This window comes from Leptinotarsa decemlineata, unplaced genomic scaffold, assembly GCF_025532065.1.
Source record: "Leptinotarsa decemlineata unplaced genomic scaffold, Ldec_3_MD MMD2_tig00026358_RagTag_RagTag, whole genome shotgun sequence".
Lineage (NCBI taxonomy): Eukaryota > Metazoa > Arthropoda > Insecta > Coleoptera > Chrysomelidae > Leptinotarsa > Leptinotarsa decemlineata.
Window position 1 is genome coordinate 2,458,656 of NW_027412703.1, and position 14,950 is coordinate 2,473,605.

Below are 14,950 nucleotides of genomic sequence, written 5' to 3' on the forward strand. Positions count from 1 at the left end.
GTTTTAAACTCTGTTGAAGTCTTCATCAGAATAAAGAGCCAAGATATTTATTTTAAATGTGATGGATTGTATACTCACAGTTGTAAGACCTTTCTAGATTACATGTGTCACGCGACTAACTTTTAGGAAAAACTTGAAGACAATTCTGGTCGAATACAGTAAATGAATTTTTTGAGGATAACCTCGACACAACAATATGCACGTGTATGTATATATGTATATACACATATCTATGTGTATATATATATATATATATATATATTCACGTGTATATAGGTATATATATATATATATATATATATATATATATATATATATATATATATATATATATATATATATATATATATATATATATATATATATATATAAATAGATAAGTACTCTTTGATCATTCCCATATTGATTTCAATTTAAGAGCCACCGGTATACAGCTGTTTCAGCCTATTGGGCATCGTCAGTACCGGGCAGGCGGTCCTTTTTTGATTTTCATGGAATTATTTTCCAGCAGCTTGACTGCATTAACCTTTCTAGATTTTATATATATATATATATATATATATATATATATATATATATATATATATATATATATATGTATATATATATATATATATATATATATATATATATATATATATATATATATATATATATATATATATATATATATATATGATGAGCTGTTTTCTCGGGTTTCGCTCCGTGTTCTGTGTATTTTCTCCCCATAAGGATTATTTTCACAACGTTTCGGCAAAGTCTCATTTGCCATCTTCTGGTGATGTCTGGTTTTTTCAACTAGTCTAGTTGAACCAGTCTAGTTGAAAAAACCAGACATCACCAGAAGATGGCAAATGAGACTTTGCCGAAACGTTGTGAAAATAATCCTTATGGGGAGAAAATACACAGAACACGGAGCGAAACCCGAGAAAACAGCTCATCATACTTTATCCGTGAGAATTTTCGAGTTAACATATATATATATATATATATATATATATATATATATATATATATATATATATATATATATATATATATATATATATATATATATATATATATATATATATATATATATATATATATATATATATATATATATGTGTGTATGTGCTCATTTGTGTATATTAGTACATGTATATATTTACTTAACAATTTATTAATATTTATAGTTATTTTTTAGCAGAAAAATGTTTGTCGATAAGATGCATTTCTTATGACATTAAATACATATCTCTCTCTCATCTCAGAGATAACAACGATCATTACTTTCAATGTTCATATACTTAAATGATGTCGTTTCCAAAGTTTTTTTTCTTTAGTGTGATTCATTTATATGAAATTAGTTGTTTCAAAACGGCTTTTTCTTACAGTTTTGTGACTGAAAGTTACTTCTCTGCATAATCTTTATATCTTTATAAAGAGTTCATTTTGAAATTGATTGCTTCCTTCCTTTGTAAAATTCCCACTGTTTGTAATGAAGATGGACTAGAAAGTCAAAACGTTTTCCAAATACTTTTTTGTGTCTCCATGGTCCGGGATTTATATTTAGACAGATAGAAACGTTTATTCCATCACATTAACTACAAAATGTACAATAGTGACAAGTAAAACTGACAAACAAGAAAAACAATAGTTGCAGTTTATACAAGCTAATTATATACGAAACAGTTATTTCTTAAATTTAAAAAAACAATACTAACTTATTAAAAGATTAATATTTCACAATTCAAACAGTCTTCAACAGAGTAGAAACAGTGCCTCAATAGTGAGTGCTCAACTCTAGCCTTGAAACTGTTAAAACTCATACTAATAATGTCTGTTGGTATTTTATTGTATGAAAGTAAGTTGAGTGAATTTTGAGTTGATAGATCCAGGGATGAAGACCCTTAACGGACACTTTTTCTGTTTGACACACAGAGACTATTTCCCTTATCTCAACCCTCCATACTATAAATGAAGTATAATTGGTTGAAACTACTTTCATATAATGTTACTATAGTTGTGATGAATTCCTGGAAGATGATTTCCGTTGAGCAATGATTTTACTTATTTTTTTCCTCTATCATTTAGTGTTATCTTCGAAGCCTGTTCCATATTTTTGCTAAGGAATTTATATACGTGTCTTGTCTATATATGTGTGTATGTTTATATATGTGGGTGTGTATATGTGTGTATATATGCATATATGTATATACACATATGATAAATGAAATATATATATATATATATATATATATATATATATATATATATATATATATATATATATATATATATATATATATATATATATATATGTTGTAGCGGTTATCATTCTCTTACCTCTACACGTGGAAAGAGTTTTGACTATGATGTGTATTGACTTGAGACGTCTGAAAGTATATCTATTATAGGGTTTTGTTCCACACGGTAAGATTCCACTGGTCATCACCGCCGTATCATCCTACGTTCTTTCATATACGGGGGGTACTCTATACGCCACTGTCCCTGTAAACCAAACCATTAATTTTTTTCGGAAATTCCCCCATTTCATTATATCCCGGCGTTGCCTAGGTGGAAAAAATTAACATAAGTACTCAGGTGGGGTTTCACATACCCCATAAGCCATAAGGATTATATATCTAATTCTAAAAAATATTAATAGTTTCAGACAAATTGGTTATCAAGGCATTTTAAGGAATCTTGGCTACAATAAAACTAAATCATATTGGCAAATTAGTCTTTATTCTCATAGAAAAAAAGTTACGGTTTTATAACAGAAAATAACATGGTGACATTAGAAAATCGATTTCAATAACAAATAATAAAAATTTTAATACGCAAAACTCATTCAGTTAAAGCCAAATGAATAAGAAACATGTTGATATAAAAAGTTTTACTTGAAGTGAAACTGTATTCTTATTCTGACCGAGCACAACTTTCACAAAAAAAACGTGCATGTTCCATGCACAAGGATGAATTGCAGCTTGTACATGCATATCTTGTTTTTCTATCACGACTCCTTGGGCATACAGTACATCTTCTAGATTGTGCAGGCTCTGGGGATCTTGGATGAGGATAAGGTTGGCCAAGAACTTCCAAAAATTTAGCCACGCAGTGCCCTTGGAAATCTTGGGTTATTTTTTCTGACTTACATGTTTTCTCTGACTAGAGTTATTCCTACTTCTTGTAGATATATTCTTCGTTTTTTTGGTAACATATGTGCTATTGAACTTGCATATAACTTGGCTGTTTATGCCAGCTATATCCATAAGTGTGAATAGAATTCTCAGTGGTCATCTTCTGCAATTCCGAGCAACAGCAATCTTAGATTAGGTATTCACGCCGCCTTTTGTCATATTATAGAAACTAATAATCTCTGGTAACATTTTGTCTCCTGTTGAATTATCTATGTTATCATCATGGTGAAGGGACGAAAGTAAATAACATTTTTGCGTGATTTTGGAATGTAAGATACAATTGTGTAATTTTTTTGAAAGCCGAACATCGAAGATCTAACCGCTCTATTTTTGACATTTGAAAGCTGTTGTGGAATTATTTTCTTATATTTCCTTACTGTTCCGACGGCGGTTAGTTTATATTCACTACGTAAGACATCTATAAGTGGCAAACTAGTGTACCAATTATCAAACGTAATATTACGATTTGTGCCAGATACAGGTCTAATCAACCTTTGCACTATTTCAGAATGTGAATTACTGAGACAAAATTCACATTCTGGTTGTTTTCCAGCATACATTTCCATATTTAGGACGTAAAAAGTACGCGAATCTACAAGTGCCTGTATCTTCAGGCCGTATTTAAAAGTTTTATTCGGCATATATTGAAGAAACGAGCATCGGCCACGAAAAGCTGGAAGCATTTCATCAATAGTAAGATATTGGCCGGGTGTATATGCTTCTTGGGAATTACTGACAAATTTTTCAAAAACAGTTCTCACAGGAGCAAGTTTATCAGTTTACTTTCTGACCGCCCTAGTTTTAATGTCGTCAGTGCGCAAACACAACGTCTAAAATAAAAACCTGTTGTAGGACATTGCTGATCGAAAAATTACCATCCCTGTTCCATCGGTTGCCCATAAGTCCCGTAAACTTCGATGATTGTTTCTAACAACGCCTGCAAGGTATAAAAGACCAAACAGACCATTCATTTCTACTTTATTATTTTCGTTGGCAACATATCTTTGTACACTTTTTTCCGACATCATTACATTAGTGCATCTGATAATATCAACTAACATGTTATCGCCAAAATACAGTTTCCAGCAGTCTAATGGTGTTTTTGCATTACGAGCAACTGCTTTTGGCCCTGATAATTTAGTTATAATATTTTCTGCTCTTGTTCGGACTTGTCGCGAAGGAAAATGCTTATTCCAACGTGTTAGACCATCTTTTGCCGTAAAAAACCCGCTATTTCTAAATTTGGTACCTTCTCTTTGATCAGCTTCTTCGACATTATGTTCCTCTATATTTTGTTGCGTTTGTCCCTCGTCCGCCTCTACATATTCTGTATCCGAATGTTCACTTTAAACACTCAAATGATCGATTTCAGAATCACTTCCAGATTGTAAAAATTCTTCTTCATCAGATATGTCTTCACTCCAAAGTTGCATAAGGTGCTGTTGATCTTTTTCGTAGTCACCCATAATTAACTAAGTATTGTGAAGGCACTATGAAAATAAAAAGGGTTATAAACTCAAATAAAATTAAAATGAGGCACAACTTTGAGTGTTGAGTTGCGGTGTAAGTTACAGAGCACCTAATTTTTGACTTCGGTACCTAAAAAGCACCTAAAAAGTACGTAATTTTGGCATTTTCTAAATGCGATTTCCGTACTTTGCATTGCTGGCGTAACAACTGAATTTCGGTATAAAAAGTCAAGTAGACCAATACCTATCATTGGAAATTGGGAAAATGAATGTCTTATCATGGGACCAATCACAGACAAACCTTATACGAATCAACGTGAGATCGAGAAAGATACAGGGATAAGCAGAGTATTTCTAGGGTAATAAATAAATACAAATTTCACCCGTATAGTATTCAGATGCACCAAGAATTATATGAATGGACAATTTCGATGTTATTTAATTTCCAATTGAACCTAGCATTTTCACAAAAACATCAATAACTGGAGAACGGGTATAGTTAGGTACATAGTAACTCATATGAAAGCATATTATTTTTTTCAGATCTATTCAAAAGTGTAACGAAATACACAACTTTGATATGTCGCACTTTTTTGAGCCACCCGGTAGACTCAAAATAATTTCCTTCTGCAGCCTTAATGCATATACATATAATGAAAAGAGAAATTCTCGTGAAAATTAATGGTTTGGTTTACAGGGACCGTATGGTATGGGGTGCCCCAACCTGTACATCGCAAACGTTTTGGAAAGTAAATATACATATCCTAACGGAGTCATATCCCACCCAATAACTTTTGAAGTTTGGAGTACAGAAATAGTTTTTTTATTTAAGAAAGCTGATTATGTTAAAATTATTTCAATAAATCTATTTCACTTACAGGCTAAATTTAAAATTAGGACAATTTACTGACTAATTATACGGTTCATATTACTCTGAAACTTTTTGGTTTGCTTCTCTTTATCTAGGTTTAGATGTATTTACTTGTTAGATTATATAGAAGAGGTTGACAATCCAAAAAATAACAAGGAACATAATTTGCATCTTAGATCTGGTTATACAAACGATGGTTAAAGTGTTGATCAGGTAGGTAACCATTACTTAGAAGTTAACTTCGATTTTTGTACTCGGTCAGAAAATTTACCAGTAAAGGAAAGGTATTTAAAAATCATGAAGTATTAAAAAAAAATATATAGTTAATCACTATTTCACTTGACATGATCTGATAATTAACTTTAACTGACAAATAATCCTTACGTCCTATTTCAGTTGAGGTAACTATCAGTCGATAGTTAACCAAGACTTGAAAAACATAGTCTCCGCCTCTGCAACGTCACATATGAATAAAATCACAAAGGACTGTTTTGTGAGTAACGTTCCTTTGAAGTTCAGGGTAGCCACTTCGGTGACCTGGCAAGGTTGCCAGATCGAATCATAATTCTTCAGTTACAGTGTTGATTTTATTTTTATTTTTTGGAATCACTAGAATTATAATTTTCATCGCATCTTTCAAACCATAGTTATATTTTATTTAAAACACCAAGATCGCAAACACTGGGAGGCACCTTATAGAGGAGGTTTGATGGAAGTTGATGCTGATATCAACGATGAACAGCGTTCCACCAAAATATAACAACTTCAATATACAATCGTACCAGGTTAGTATCATTAATGCATTATAAATTTCCAATTATATGTCATCGGAACCATTACCTTTGAATTGGTTCCAATAATATTAGTTCAAAATGTCGTGTTTAACAGGAAAATATTTACGTAATTTTCAAATTTGCACAATTATTGAGCTAGTATGGAGATACTCTATGGTTGCCAGACTCTATAAACATTCTTTAGTTTCAAATATGGCAAAGACTCACGTTACAAAGACTTTCTGAATATTTGGAAGGTTCTAACGCTATAGTTTCTTTATGAAACAAATATGAGATATATTCTGTGATACGATATTATTTACCTTTCACGTGTTAAGAAACTTCTTCCACATTATTATATTTTGAAGGGGGTCGTTATTTAAAAGTCACTGAATTTATTACTAAATTATCTTAAACGTAGTACGAAAATGTAATATCGAGTGGCATCCCTGTAAAAGGTTATGTTATCGATAGAAAATTTGAAAGATGGAGCAATGTTTGAAAGGTTCTAAGGTCACGAAATATAGAAATAAATGTAGACTTTATTTTGCAATGTGATAAAATATATCGTGTTTTTAGTTGAAAAGTACCAAAGATACTGCATTTTTATTGCACGAGTAAAATTAGTACAAGTACGCAAAAGAAATATGTAAGAATGTAAGTAGTAGGAGTAACCTATTTGTATGCTTTTTATGGACGTTATTTACTTTATTATTTTGTATTTTCAATGCATTTCAACACAACCACAATTCATTTTGTTTTCACGTTTCACATTTGCCTTTTTTTATATTTGTTTATGATACACTAGAAATAAATATATATTTGGAGTGATGATACCATTTATTATTGAGTGTATTCCCTATTTGACAATTCTTAGAATGTATCTAATGATGCCCATTACTGTACAGTTAGTCATCTTATGGTTATTATTCAGATCAGCCTTTCTAATGTAGAACAATTATTTCTTTAGCTGTACATCAGCTTTTTATTAGGCTCCTTTGTTCAATTGCTACTTAGCTATTGTCTTATGACACGGTCACAAAGGAATTGCACATAAAATAAACTTTCAAATAACAAGATCAACTGGCATTAAATCATCACGTTATAAAGCTTTGATTTCAAGCTCATCAATATGAACCTAGTACACACAGCATAAGTTACTGCATCTTTAGGAAACAAGTACTAAACCGAAGTTCCAAATTTTGTTTTTAATCACACTATTGATACTGACAATACTGTCTTTTTGAAACTGTTGACTGTAGAAACAACTTGATATTTTTAATTCTAACCTTCTGTCCACTCAACATAGTTTCATGCAAAACAAAAGCACTAAAAGAACCTTATGTGACTTCATTGAACACATTAAAATCTAGTCTATACGAACTTAAATCTACATATCCAATGTTTTGTGTTTTAACAATATGAAGTACCCAAATTTTCAGAACCCAAGTTATACCTACCCAATCAATGTTGAAAATGTGTACCTGAGTGAGAATATTGGACAAACAGGGAAGAACTTTTTCCCAAAGAATTGAAGAGCATAGAAGTAGGTTTTTGAAAGGAAAGATCAATATCACATTTGCAAACCATTTCTTGGTAGAAGAACATGAGTTCAATTGTGACTATGACATGTTACATTGAGAAGAGAAAAGTTTGAAACTAAATTTTTAGAATGTCTAGAAATGAATAGAGTTAAGAATTCGTGTCATTTACTGAATGACCAAATAGAACTAATTAACTCCCCGTTACTGAATGTTTTCAAATGTGGAAATTGGTAACTGACTGATAAATAAGCTCAGGAAATTTCATTCATTACATGTTTATTTGAAATGAGTTTTTGAATTTTCTTTTCTCATGTGTTTCGCTATACAATAGCTTCCTCAAGCTGTTTCATATTTCATTTCAGATGTGATTAGTTAAATAATAAAATGAATATTTGATTAAGAGTTCTGGATGAGTGCTGAATTTTTTGATTTGAGAACAAAAAAGACCTGAAGTGTTTTTGTCGTATCTTTAATTGTTTGAAAGTTATATTGATCATTGTGATCAGAAACAAGACAAGAAAGACAAACTGAAAGATATAAGAATATTGAAAATGGAATCAAAGAGAATGAAACAACTTTTTTCATACGAAATGATAGGTGGTATCATTTCGTATGAAAAAAAATTGGTGTAGAAATTTTATTTGTTTATAAGAAATTGTTATCAAATACTTAAATAAATGAATAATTAGGATTTTTTTCATAATATCAAAGGATAGTAGAAATTATGATTTAAGAAAATGGTTCTTCAATATTAATTTACTAAGTTAGTAGCAAAAATAAATAGTTCATGTGCAATACATTTTTTAGATGATTTCTCTCTTCAAAGTCTTTATTCCTTTATTGATAGAATCACAAAGGAACATTCTTAATTATTTCATGATCAATGCATTTGTTTAAAATGACACAAAGGAAATTTAATTATCTGTTTCAAAAAATGCATGACTAATGCATTTAGAACAAAACAAACACAAAGGAACATCTTTAATTATCTCAGGATAATGCTTGATTATGAGATAATTGAAACTTTTCCTTTATGATTCCATCATTCCTTCAAAACAAATGCATTGTGAATGAGATAATTAAAAATTTTTCATTTGTGATTTCATCACTGCAGGAAAAAAAGGCAAGAGAAAAATTGTTTCTTAAAAAAATGTCATTGCATGAGAACACATATTAATTGACTATTTATTTTTTATCAATCATAAATTTTAGTGTATTTTCTGATTTTTACGGATTTTTTTGCAATATTTTTTGAGAAAAATGCAAAAAACGAATCTCTTTTTGTTTGATTGTTTGAAACTTTTAAACTATTCATTAGCGTAACTTGCCTCAAATCATAAATTACCTGTGTGAAATTACAAATCGAATGACACCTCAATCACAATTTTTGAAGAAGGCTAAAATACTAGTGCTTGTGGTATTATTTATATGGTTATAATGACCTTTTCACTGCTGTTATCTTACATACAGAGTGAACCAGTGAGAACGAAACAAGGCCAATTTCTCATTAATTGGGAAAACATTCGCCCAGACCCGTCGATTTTTATTTTGAGGGGAAAACTTTTTGCGCCTATTGTCAATCTTGTCATTTTCGCCCCCTCGATAGTCTAATATCCTAAATGGGGTATCTCATTTGAAATGTTATCGATTGTTCTTTTCCACGCTATTCTGCTTTCAGTTGGGGATTCCTTCTTCGATTTGTTATCAATCCTGTCTTTATAAATTTGGCTACGATTTTAGTCATGTACTGTCACAACTGTACTGTAGTACTAGTGCACCTACCATTTTCAAAATGAAGTTCAATTATCGACACTCTGCATACGAATGAACCATTTTGAGAAAAAATAATAAAATTCGAAATGGTCACGGACAAAATCTGTGAAATAATAAATATCGACCATTCATTTGTAGAATGATTGACAAAAACTGAAGTAATCGTTGAATTGAAATAGAATAGCAGCACACTGAAACATTAGTATTGAAAGTAAGACGCTTCACTATCGTTTATTGCTAGATTTTTTAGTAAAGTTTTTATTCTGGGAAACTACTGCATCAAATTTCAAAAAGTGGGAACCTTTGAAAAAAGAAATCTACCTTTCAAATGAGGTACGGCTTTTATTCAAGATCCCATTTAAAATTCAAAGGTTGGATTTCACCTCGCCGAGAGGGTGGAAATGCTGAGGTTGATAATAGATAATTTCTCTCTCAAAATGAAAATCGACGGGTCCGATTGAATTTTTTCCGGGTGCCATTTATGAGAAAATGGCTTCGTTTTGGTTTCACTGACCCACCCTTGTATTTCTCTTATATTACCCCATCGGCAAAACAACTTTCATCTTTTGCAATAGTGACTTTGTTATTGCTTCTGGGTAGCCATAATAAGCCCACCTTTCTACTCTCAATTTGCGGAGTAATATCGTGGAGGGGACTACCCACCACCTGGAGCGAAACCCATACAACTTAAGTTGGGGAACCGAATACCTATCAGCGCTGTTGAATAGAAAAATACAAAAAAAACATAATGGAGACTCACTTAATTTATTTATGATTTTATCATTTTCCTTATTTTCCATCGAAACTGAACAAAATTTACATTTACAGTCGATATGACGATACCGTTCCTTACTTCCTCATCTTTAGTTAAACTATCTTATTTTTCCTCTCAAATGTTTATGCCTCTTTTAACTACTAGTTGATCACCATTGCAACTCAATTCCAAAATTTTTTACATGTACAGAGTGGACCAAATTTGACACTTAGGGAAACTCTTGTTTTCAAACTAGATAGATGAAAACTGATGGCTATGTCTGAAAATCAAATTTTATGACATACCTGATGGTGAAAACCGCATACCGAGATCTATCATCGTTTCTAAGTTACAGCATGTTTTTCGAAAATGCGCATTCTCGAAAAGTTGCTCTAACTTTTTCCTGTCAAGCATTTCTAGATTCTATGAAAACATTTCCAAAGCACTTTTTAGGTATAATTCAAAGGTGTAAAAAACTTATTTGTTCAAATGAGATATCTATAGTTATTGATGGAAAACTATTTTTTTAATGAGACAATCTGTATATTCCTGCATTTTTCAATAGAGCTTAAAACTACCTTTCCAAAAATGTAGCACACTTGATGTTTTGCTAGAGTCATCTTTGAAATACAGAGGTTTTAGGTTTCTTCATGTAGACTTTGTAATACACATATTACTGAAGTTTTTTCCCAACACCAAATCGTTATTTTTAACACCTCGACACGTGTTTTGATCACCAAATGAACATCTTCAAAGAGGAAGATTAAAACTAGAAACTAATGGGAAGCTAACCCTGTTTATGCTATATAGGTATCCCATACAGGTGTACCACCCATACAGGTATACCGACGTAAATTAATTTTACAAATTTGCCTTACCTATTATTTTACAATATATGTTTATATAAAACAATTTTCATCTATATAAAAATTAATTTCACAATATTGCCTATCTAAATTTTTTTTTGCAATGTGTCCTTATGTAGTAATCAGTAAACCCAATAATATTATTTGCTATATAGTATGTTCTTTGGTATAGGTCCGTCATCGTTATTCATAATATTATTGTGTTTACTTATTTCTACACTCTCATAGGCATAGTTGCATGTTGTTGTTAACTTGTCTAAGTAATCTTAATGAACTGAAGTCTATGGAATGGTTTTGTTGCAAAATATGATGGGCGACTGCTGATTTTTCAGGTCTTCCATATTTTAAGTGTGCTATGTGTTTGTTCCTTATATCTTACTTTAATAGATCTTTTTGTCTGTCCATACTATATACTGCCCATTCAATTTCGTAAATTCCAGACTTTTTCGAATTCTCGACTTTGTCTTTTGGACTTCCCAAAAGGCTCTGTAGTGTATGTGGTGTTTATTTTGATGTTAGTTCCTTATTTCCTAGCGTCCCAATTCCACAGACCTTGCAATACCTTAGGGAATTACTAGAGAAAAAAGGCTCACTTGGTGATCGAAACGCGTGTCGAGGTGTTAAAAATAACGATTTGGTGTTGGGAAAAAACTCCAGTAATACTGATCACTACACCAAAGGTTCCAAACAGTGCATCATAAGTTTGTAACACACACTTTGATAAAGTAGGCTTTGGACGATGCGGCGATAAAACAGAATGTAAATCTTTACTGGTAGCAAATTTTGATTTAAGCAGTAAGGACGCTCTTCAATTAGTGATTTTTGTTCAATTTTCAAACACAGTAATGGAGCTCAGAAAAATATATTTTCAATACGGACCTTCATCTCAACACTGCAAATGTCACCAATTTTTTGGCTGCAAATTTTGGTAATATTTATATAGCTAACCAAGGACCCAACAGAACCTAACTTTTACCTCTGGAGAAGGTTGAAAGATCTTATTTTCAAATTGCCGACCAATTCTAGATATGAATTGGAAACGGCACTGATGCAAAGTTTTGCCCCTCTCACTCTTATTAAACTAATCAATTCGGCAAAATACGTTCAGAAAAGCTGTCACCTGTCTGTAGGAGAAGCTGGTAGACATGTCGAACACCTTCTCTGAAGAAATATATTTCATTATTTGTTCTTTATCATAATTATTATTATTGTTGAAGTTTCTTTTATTAGTAGTAAATCTCATATATAATCTAATATTTTAATAATAAATTTCACAAAAAGGATTTGAAGCTTTATATCTCCTAGGCACTCCTCAAACTGAACTTGTCATTCTGTCGTCTGCCTCTTTATACGGTCCGAACGTCTCAACTCAGGTATTTCAGGAACTTCAGGAGAATTTGCCTGTATTTGTACTGCATCAGGTACTATTCTTTGTGTTAGATCTTCTCTAGGAATGTGTATGGTTTTGTTTAAACCGTATAAAGAGGCAGGCGACAGGATGACAAGTTCAGTTTGAGGAGTACCTAGAAGATGACAGTACGACCAGCTGTCGAAAGCGCTCGCAGATAATTAATAGAAGATATAAAGCTTCAAATCCTTTTTGTGAAATTTAATATTAAAATACTGAAAATACAGGAAAATTAGTTGCATCATTTGAAATAACCTATATAAAAATGGATGTTTGTTGATTGGTTGGTTGGTAAGTGATAAACTTCTACATCGCTCAACAGATCGTGATGAAACTTGACATGTATAGGTAATTTTTCATAGAGAAGGTTTTTAGGCCATCACATTTTCTGTAAGTGGCCACTAGATGGTGCTGCAGAACAATATTTTGAAAGCACTGTTCTATAACGCTGCGCATGCCTAAGTTCGTTAATTCTAATTCTGTCAAAACATTGGAACAGCAGCGATACAGCTGGAACAGCAGCGATACAGCAACATAGTAGATGAGTTCCGTTTCCGATGTGGTGGTGGACGGACGTGCCGATAGCGATCGTCCACAAAGAAGGTACGCAGACGCCATTTTTGGAGACGGAATTCAGTTTGTGTTGTGATGTCCGCCGTTTTATAACGAGCCAGCAATCTTAAAAATAATAGTATTAATAAAAATTGTTTGTGTTTGTGTAAAATATTTATAATACCTGCTCCCATTCACGCCGGTTGGAGGCCGGGTGGACAGAATGTCCACGTGGGAGTGGGATCGCAACAATACTATTTTATGAAGAAGACAATAGTGAGTAGACCTCATTTCGGACACAGACTTGCAAACGGCAAGACAGTCTTTGTCCCCCGACGAAGCTTTTGTTATGTAACAGGAGGAGCATCCAAAATAGAGAGAGAGAGAGAGCAACATAGTACTAGTATAGTATAAATTATTATCAGTTTTATTTGCGTTTCTCAACATTTGATAGCTACTACTGAATCATTTCTTTCTGTTTTATCGCCTCGTCCTCCAAAGCCTATTCGATCAAAGTGTACGTTTCAAGGTCAACATGAAAAAAACCTATACGGTTTTCACTGTTAAGTTTGTCATAAAATTTGACCACCAGCCACAGCCATCAGTCTTCATGTGTCTAGTTTGAAAACTGGAGTTTTCATTCAAAAGTGTTCAAATTGGTCCACTCTGTACAAGATGCCGCAAATGTATAAATTTTTAATTTTTTTCAGGGTAACTAATGGCAAACATCAAGTTCACCCCTCAACAAATAGCATCATTCAGCGACAGGATAAGCAATGTTTTAGAACATCCTTTATGCAGAACAATATATGAGCAATATTTAAAAAGACTATGTGGTCCTGGTGAGAATTATGCAATGATGTTATGGAAAAAATCGGGTGAAACCAATATTGATGAGAATACACTATTAGATATTATTGAAGATATAGACGAATTCAATCAACAAGCCCTGGAAGAAATATCAGACCATTCACTTAAAATTGCTTACATCAAACGAGAATGTTGTAGAATCTTGCAAACATCACATCAACCATTCATAGATTATTTAAACCGTTATCATTAATTATTTATTAAATACAATATTTCATTAATGAAGTTTTTTTTGTAGCTTGAATGATATTTTTGGAGATGGTATTCGTGCCATTAAAAAAAACTCTCCAATCTTTATTGTTCCCAATAATTTCGTATCAACAGAAGAAAATTTTTTCTCGTTTCATCAATGGTGGCAGCAGCTCTAGTATAGTCTATCCATTCCCAATTGGAACGGCAATAAAAATAAGAGTGCAGTTATAAACATTTCTTGCCTGAGGCCCCTAGTCGCCCAGATAGTAAACGTGCTATCAAATGTAGTTGAGGAATAAAGGCTCGGCTAGCTGGACTGGCTGAATACTAATTTTTTGTCCGTTTCAAAATATGTCTTTATCAGTGTCGTGTGATCGTGGGGTTAGGTGAGGTAGTGAGTGGTTTTGCAAACTGATTTTTGAAATGAAGTGTATGAAGAACTTCTTGATATTGATAGTATTCACGGCACGACGACTGGGGCAGATATTTTTAAGGGAGTTGAAAATGCCATTAATAAAAAGAACCTTCGATGGAGAAATTTAAAATCTATAACAACTGATGGAGGCAAAAATATGTATGGTAAAAATAAAGGAGTGATTGCATTTTTGTCAAAGGCTATAGAAAATGATGGTGGTTCAAAACCATTAGTCTTACATTTTATCATTCATCAACAGTCCTTATGCGGAAAATGTT

General features: G+C 32.2%; 1 long non-coding RNA gene across 1 annotated transcript; it reads left to right on the forward strand.

Annotated features, from left to right (window-relative positions):
- The first annotated feature begins 6,736 nt into the window (after positions 1 to 6,736).
- Positions 6,737 to 14,286, forward strand: LOC111514771 (uncharacterized). Its single transcript, XR_002723427.2, has 2 exons — positions 6,737 to 6,955; positions 13,906 to 14,286. It is a non-coding gene; the product is annotated as an uncharacterized lncRNA (long non-coding RNA).
- The last annotated feature ends 664 nt before the right edge of the window (positions 14,287 to 14,950 follow it).